At 48.0% G+C, this 8043-nt stretch overlaps 1 long non-coding RNA gene across 1 annotated transcript in view; it reads right to left on the reverse strand.

Moving 5' to 3' along the window:
• LOC146027108 (uncharacterized) overlaps window positions 1-7297 on the reverse strand; it is a 40351-nt gene extending 33054 nt beyond the window's left edge. The window contains exons 1-2 of the long non-coding RNA XR_014454673.1: window positions 7167-7297; window positions 4919-5019 (exon numbers count right to left, since the gene is read on the reverse strand). This is a non-coding gene — a long non-coding RNA (uncharacterized LOC146027108). The remainder of the gene's footprint in view (window positions 1-4918; window positions 5020-7166) is intronic.
• Between the last annotated feature and the right edge of the window lie 746 nt (window positions 7298-8043).

Below are 8043 nucleotides of genomic sequence, written 5' to 3' on the forward strand. Positions count from 1 at the left end.
AAGCACAGAGGAAGACATAGGGAATAGGATGCAGAAAGCAGATGGTGGCAGCAGAGACAGTAGGTGACAGGGAATGGGACACAGGAAGCAGGCAGTGGCAGCAGAGAGAGGAGAGGAGGTGATGGAATGGAATGAAGAAATCAGGTGATGGCAGCAGAGACACTAGGTGACGGGGAATGGCACGCAGACTACAGGCAGTGGCAGCATTTGAATGAGTGTCATCTACAGTGGCAAAGGCTACACACGGGTCAAGTAGTATAAGACCTTTGTATTTGATGGTGACGCTGGTAAGAGCATTATGGGAAAAGGATGCAGAAGGAGGCAGAATGCAGGCAGTGGCGGAAAATAAAGGAGAGGAGGTGATGGAAAGGGATAAAAAAAGCAGGTGGTGGCAGCAAAAGAGACGAGGGGATGGGGAATAAGACCCAGAATACAGGCGGTGGCAGGATAGAAAAGAGAGAAGAGGAAAGGGATGAAGAAAGCAGGAGGTGGCATCAGAGACATTAGGTGATGGGGAATGGGATGCAGGAAGCAGGCAGTGGCAGTAAATAGAGGAGAGGAGGTGACAGAATGGGATGAAAAATGCAGGCGGTGGCAGTAGAGTGAAGAGAGGTGGTGATGGGGAAAGAGATGAAGCAGGCAGTGGCAGCAAAGGTGGTGAGGAATGGGATGCAGAATTACAGGCGGTGGCAGCATAGAAAGAAGAGGATAGGAATGGGATGAAGAAAGGTGGCAGCAGAGACAGGAGGTGATGGAGAATTTACAATGTAATATTTGTTTTAATCATAAAAGTTTATTGAAATTATAGTGAAGATATACAAAATTAAATATACAAGTCTAGAAATCAACATACATTTTACTACTTTTATTTTAGTATACTTTTTTATAGGATAGGTGATGTGGAAAGGCATAAAGAAAGCAGGCGGTGGAGGGTGAGAGGATAGAGGAGGTGAGGGGAAAAGGATGAAGAAAGCAGGCAGTGGCAACAGAAACAGTAGGAGCTGGGGAATTAGATGCAGGAAGCAGGCAGTGGCAGTAGAGAGAGGAGAGGAGGTGACTGAATGGGAGGAAGAAAGCAGGCGGTGGCAGCAGAGACAGTAGGTGATGGAGAATGGAATGCAGGAAGCAGGCAGTGGCAGCAGAGAGGGAAGAGGAGGTGATGGAATGGGATGAAGAACGCAGGCAGTGGCAGCAAAGACAGTATGTGACTGTGAATGGGATACAGGGACCAGGTGGTGGCAGCGGGTGTGGTATGATTCACCGACAGTCGGGATCCCGACAGTCATTATCCCGACGTCGGGATCCCGACTGCCTGTTCTCAGACAGCGTGGCCAGTGCAACAAAGCCCCTTGCAGGCTCGCTGCGGGCACGGTGGCGAGCTACCTATTCTATTCTCCCTCTATGGGGGTCGTGGACCCCCACGATGGAAAATAGCCGACGGCCGTCGGGAACCCGGCCGTCAGTGTTTTAACAGTCGGGATCCCGACGTCGGGTTAATGACTGTCGGAATCCCGACTGTCGGGACCCCGTCCGGCAGCCGTGGCAGCAAAGAGGAGGCAACAGTGAATGGGACACAGAATACAGGCATTGGCAGCAGAGACAGTAGGTGAAGGGGAATAGGATGTAGGAAGCAGGCGGTGGCAATAGAGAGAGGAGAGGAGGTGACGTGAATGAGACACAGAATACAGGCAGTGGCAGCAGAGTAGGTGAAGGGGAATAGGAAGTAGGAAGCAGGTGGTTTGAAGTGAAGAGTGGAGTGGATTTGACGAGCAACGGGATGAAGAAAGCAGGCAGATAGAGAAGAGTAGGTGACTCAATGGGATGTAGAGAGAAGGAAGTGGAAGCAGAGAGAAGAAAGGAAGTGCTGGGGAAAGTGATGAAGCAGTCGGTGGTAGCATAGACAAGAGGTCTAATATTTTTGTGTCAGTTTCTTTTTTCATGATACAACAACACAATAAAGGCGAGTGATGGTCTGGCTAGTGGGGACGGTTGGAGGCCAGGTTTATTTTTTTCTTTACATTTTAATATGTTTATGATGTTGTATTATGAAAAAATAAAGTAACCCAAAACATGGCTAGAAATTGGCATTGGTGCAGAGAAAATGGATGGGAAACTGGATGCAGAAAGTATGCCGTGGCAGCAGAAAGCGTTGAGGAAGAGATAGGAAAAAGGAAGCAGGTGGTAGCAGTATAGAGTGGAGATAATGTGGCAAGCAATGGGATGCAGGAAGCAGGTGGTTGCAGCAGAAGGAGAAGAGGTGACAATGGGGAATGTAGCGCAGAAAGCAGGTGGTGTCAGCAAAGAAGGAGGAGAGAAAGAGTTAGGGAATGAAGTGCAGAAAGCAGGTGGTGTCAGCAGAGAGAGGAGAGATAGTGTTAGGGAATGGAATGCAGAAAACAGGCAGTAGTCGCAGAGAGAAGAGAGGAGGTGACAGGGAATGGGATGCCAAAAGTAAGCAGTGGCAGGAGAGGAGGAGAATGCAATGCAGAAAACAGGCTGTATGGGCAGAGAGAGGAGGTGAAGGGAAATGTGATGCAGACTACAGCCGGTGGCAGCATAGAAGGGAGAGGATGAGGAATGGATTGAAGAAAGCAGGCGGTGGCATCAGAGACAGGAGGTGATTGTGAATTGGAGGCAGGAAGCAGGCGGTGGCAGTAAATAGAGGAGGTGACAGAATGGGATGAAAAATGCAGGTGGTGGCAGTAGAGAGAAGAGAGGCAGTGACGGGGAGATGAAGCAGGCGGAGGTAGCAAAGACAGGAGGTGGTGAGGATTGGGATACAGACTACAGGCGGAGGTAGCAAAGAAAGAAGAGGAGAGGAATGGGATGAAGAAAGCAGGCGGTGGCAGCAGAGACAGGAGGTGACAGAGAATTTAACATTGAATATTTGTTTTAATCATAAAAGTGTATTGAAATTATATTGAAGATATACAAAATCAAATACACAAGTCAAGAAATCAAGATAAATTTTAATTATTTTGTGTTAGTTTACTTTTTTTATAGGATAGGTGATGGAGTAAGGGATAAAGATAGCAGGAGGTGGAGGTTGAGAGAAGAGAGGAGGTGAGGGGAAAGGGATAAAAAAAGCAGGCGGTGGCAGCAGAGACAGTAGGTGCCGGGGAATGGGATGCAAGAAAGCAGGCAATGGCAGCAGAGAGGGGAGGTGATGGAATGGGATGAAGAAAGCAGGAGGTGGCAACAGAGACAGTAGGTGCCTGGGAATGGAAAGCAGGAAGCAGGCAGTGGCAGCAGAGAGAGGAGAGGAGGTGATGGAATGGGATGAAGAAAGCAGGAGGTGACAACAGAGACAGTAGGTGCCTGGGAATGGAACGCAAGAAGCAGACAGTGGCAGCAGAGAGATGAGAGGGGGTGACTGAATGGGATGAAGAAACCAGGCTTTGGCAGCAGAGACAGTAGGTGACAGGGAATGGAACGCAGGAAGCAGGTGGTGGCAGCAGAGGGAGGAGAGGAGGTGACGGAATGGGATGAAGAACGCAGGCGGTGGCAGCATAGACAGTAGGTGATGGTGAATAGAACACAGGGACCAGGTGGTGGCAGCAAAGAGAGGAGGTGGCAGTGAATGGGACACAGACAACAGGCAGTGGCAGCAGAGACAGTAGGTGAAGGGGAATAGGATGTAGGAAGCAGAAGGTGGCAATACAGAGAGAAGTGACAGAATGGGATGAAGAAAGCAGGAGGTGGCACCAGAGACAGTAAGTGATGCGGAATGGGACACAGAAAGGAGGTGGTGGCAGCAAGGAGAGGAGCTGACGTGAATGGGACACAGAATAAAGGTAAAGGGGAATAGGAATAGGAAGCAGGTGGTGGAAGTAGAGAGTGGAGAGGATGTGACAAGCAACGGGATGAAGAAAGCAGGCAGTGGCTACAGACAGTAGGTGAAGGGGAGTGGGACACAGGAAGCAGGCGATGGCAGTAGATAGAGGAGAGTAGGTGACTCAATGGGCTGTAGAGAGCAGGAAGTGGCAGCAGAGAGAAGAAAGGAAGTGCTGGGGAAAGTGATGAAGCAGTCGGTGGTAGCAAAGACAGGAGGTCTAATATTTTTGCGTCAGTTTATTTTTTCATGAAATAACATGAACACAATAAAGGCGAGTGATGGTTTGGCTAGAGGGGACGGTTGGAGGCCAGGTTTTTATTTTCTTTACATTTTAATATTTTGATGAAAAAATAAACCAACCCAAATCATGGCTAGAAAGGGGCATTGGTGCAGAGAAAGGTGATGGGAAACTGGATGCAGAAAGTAGGTGGTGGCAGCAGAAAGCGTAGAGGAAGAGATAGGGAATAGGATGCAGAAAGCAGGTGCTGGCGGCAGAGAGAGGATGGGTGACAGGGAATGTGATGCAGAAAGCAGGCAGTGGTGGCATAGAGGAGGAAAAAGGGATGCAGAAAGCAGGCAGTAGTAGCAGAGAGAGGAAAGAAACTGACAGGGAATGGGACACAGGGAGCAGGTGGTAGCAGTATAGAGGAAAGGAGGGGAGTGGGATGCAGGAAGCAGGCGGTAGTAGCAGATCGAGGAGAATAGGTGACTGAATGGGATGTAGAGAGCAGGCAGTGGCAGCAGACAGTAGGTGAAGGGGAGTGGGATGCAGAAAGCAGGCGGGGTGGCAGATAGAGAAAAGGAGGTTATGGGGAATGGGAAGCAACAAGCAAGCAGTGCTGGCAGAAAGAGGAGTTGACATGACTTTCCACAGTCTCCCACTTATCCTGTTATACAGGGTGAAGTATTGTGGTACATCAGCGCTCACCGCTCATTGCCTGCCCATACACACTAGGAGATTTTGAGTTAAAAGTAGCTCAAAACGGAAAAAGTGGCAACTTTGAGCTCAAAAGCGCCTAGTGTGTATGGGCCTCAACTTTCCTCCAACCATCCAACTTTTATGTTCTGTGCTGCTCCACATACCTAACAAACTTTATCATTAGTGTAAACCAGCCAACTTCTGTCGCTCTCCAACTTGTGATGTCACAGAGGCAAGCGGGCAGTGTCTGTATACTTCTGTATGCCTTGAGTAAATAAACATTTTATCAGAAAAATAAAAAACACTTTTGCATGTGTATTTATATCAATAAAACTAGAGAACCACAAGTGCCAGTTTACCCTGGGATCTGTAGTTTATTATCTCCTGCAGCAATTAATAAATTGACATCTTGCTAAATAGGCTTCAGTGTATACAAAATAATGAGTAATGCAGACCCTAGAAACCAGTATATTTGCACATGCCCTGGTCCCATAGATGTTTGTGGGCAGCTGACGGTACTGCCAGATCCAATGTGCTGGAGCCAAGGTCCTCTGTCCCCTGCATACTGCAGCATGGATCGCCCCCTGTCCAGGATGGTAGAAGACATCGCTACTCACAGATCTTTTATTATTGAAATAACATCTGCTAGGAAGTTTACATGCTCTCTCAATATTTGTAAAACTTATTTTTATAATAAATTCTATCTATTGTACCCATCACCCTTATTTCTCTGGTTTATTTATTGCTCCTATATTACATATATTATAAAGAGTGTGATCTCTCATCCTGTGATGTGAATACATTTCTAATTCCAGGAATACACAATGCCATAACAAATGGAATATGGGGTGTTGGGATACTTGCGGACGTACTATTACAGTAGTGTGATTCTTGATGTGACCCAAACTTGAACCAATACTCTGAATGAATTAGGCGGGTGGTCAGGATTAGTATCAGGTTCCCACAGACCTCAGTGTCCGCTCAATGAAGCAGATCGGCTTTCTGGACATTGGAGTCTGGCAATCTGTCCACAGGGATTACAAGTTGCCTATAAACCCCGTATTTAATGTACATGTCACCCTTGTTCTGTCCTAATATTCTATTACTATTCTTGGTCTAGATCTACAATAAAACTCAAAAGGTCGATATGGGGTTTTCAAAAGGTCGACACAGTGGACATGGACACCGTATCGGTGCATCGCGTCCCCTCGCATGGCTGGCTGTGCTCTCCATACTTCGGGCACAGTGCCTCGTTACGCTTGGCACACTATTTTATTCTCCCTGCACGCCCTAGTGGATGGTAGGGCATGAAAATCCGCATGTCGGCACATGTCAGCTAAAAATATAACAAAAAAAAAACATTGGCCTTTTGGCTGTCGACCTTCCCCATGTTGACCTAATTCTTGTGTCGACCTAAACCCATGTGAACCTTTTGAGGTTGTTGACCTTCAATGGTTGACCCAGTATATGTCGACCTTCCTGTGGTCGACCTAGTGACCGTTCCTTATCTGGATAACCTTCAGAATACACAAATTGGCCACCGCGGCTCTGTAAAATGGTCCTGAAAATCTGTGTCGGAAGATTATCCTGTCCCCGCCCCGCTATACAATGCTCACATTACTGAGGATTCACTATGAAATCCCGATGGTCAAAATCCCGACATTTAAAATCCCGACATATAGAATGTACAGGTGAAAAAGTCAACATGACTTTGAGTCGACAGGTCGCGAGGTTTCACCTGTACATTCTATATGTCGGTATTTTGACCTTGTCGGGATATTAATGTCGGGATTTTGTCCTTGTCAGGATTTTGACCCATTCAAGATTTTGACCATGTCGGGATTTTGACTGCATCCAATTACTGACCAACATTTGGTAAAGCTGCGTACACAGCCCTGGGCACACTATGGGAACAATTACACCAAAGCATCTGTCAGCACTAGCTTGATAAAATGTCCTGCAATTTAATTCTGCTAAATGTAATCTTCAGTGATATCATTCCCCCGATCTTAGACGCTCCAAGAGAGGAGAAGCAAAACTCCCTAGTGCAGTGGTTCCCAAACTGTGTGCTGTGGCACCCTGGGGGGCCTCAGGACACTTTCAGGGGTGACTTGGGTTGGGGGTCCAGGAAAAACTTCAATTATTTATGGTCAGTGTGTTAGGAAAATCCAGATGTGTGGACAGACAGAAGAGAATCCTGTCCCTCATCACATAAGTGAACCTAAGAATGACATATAAACACAAATTACTTAATATTCTTTGTGAAATATCTCAATAGGAAACCTTTGGTCTAGGGGTGACGCAAAAAGCATGTGATTATCTAGGGCGCCATGATGTTCGGGAGCCACTGCCCTAGTGTATAACAGCATCATTCTAAGTACAACCCCAAGCAGGTCAGGTGGAGTCTCCTACCAGAGGACATGCGCTATGTTTTATGGCTGACAATTGCGCATCCACAGAGAGGATTACACCCTATTCGGGTGAGGCCAATATTGGGAATCACACCGTCACCATTCAGCAGCAACTCCTATGAAACAAATGGAGAAAACTAGTTTAAACAGTATTTATCAAAGTGCAGAAGAATAAAAACATAAAGTGCAGGAGTGAATTGGACTCTGACTAGTTGCATAGTCTACTATAGAAAAAGGTAACGTAATCACAACAGTAACATGTACAGTACATCAGGTGCCCCCAGGTTACCCGCCAGGCTCAGAGTTGGGATGCAGTTTAAATCCCGACGCCGGAATCCCGACTGCCGAAATCCCGACCGCCGAAATCCCGACAGTTTCTCCCTCCGTGGGTGTCCATGTCCCCCCCTTGTCGGGATTTTGGCGGTCGGGATTCCGGCGTCGGGATTTTGAATGCCGGGATCCCGACCGCCGGGATTTCATCTGAATCCTCAGAGTTACCCGGCAGTTTACCCGCCAGGCTCAGAGTCTAATAGGGCGTGCACACGGTTCGATTACAGATGGAGCCCCTGCCATCCTTGGCCGGGGCTCGCCAGACCCTCCCCGCTGGCGAGCGCTGGCGGCAGGGGCTTCACTGAACTGGGACACGCGTGTGTCTCACACGCACGCGCGTCCCAGTCTCTCGGCAGGGATGCTGCGTGTCCCTTCCCATCTCCGCTTCAGACGGGCAGGGTTAGGGGGCGCTCGGGGCGGCAAGGGCGAAGGTGGGGGAGGCGGTGGGGACCGGAGGAAGGCTCCGTTTCCCAGGGGGCGCGCTTTATGTCTATTTTGCTATTCGATTTTTGCTTCAAATCGAACAGAAATTTAACGTATTAGATTTT

The sequence above is a fragment of the Crinia signifera genome, chromosome 8, assembly GCF_055691185.1.
Source record: "Crinia signifera chromosome 8, ASM5569118v1, whole genome shotgun sequence".
Classification (NCBI taxonomy): Eukaryota; Metazoa; Chordata; class Amphibia; order Anura; family Myobatrachidae; genus Crinia; species Crinia signifera.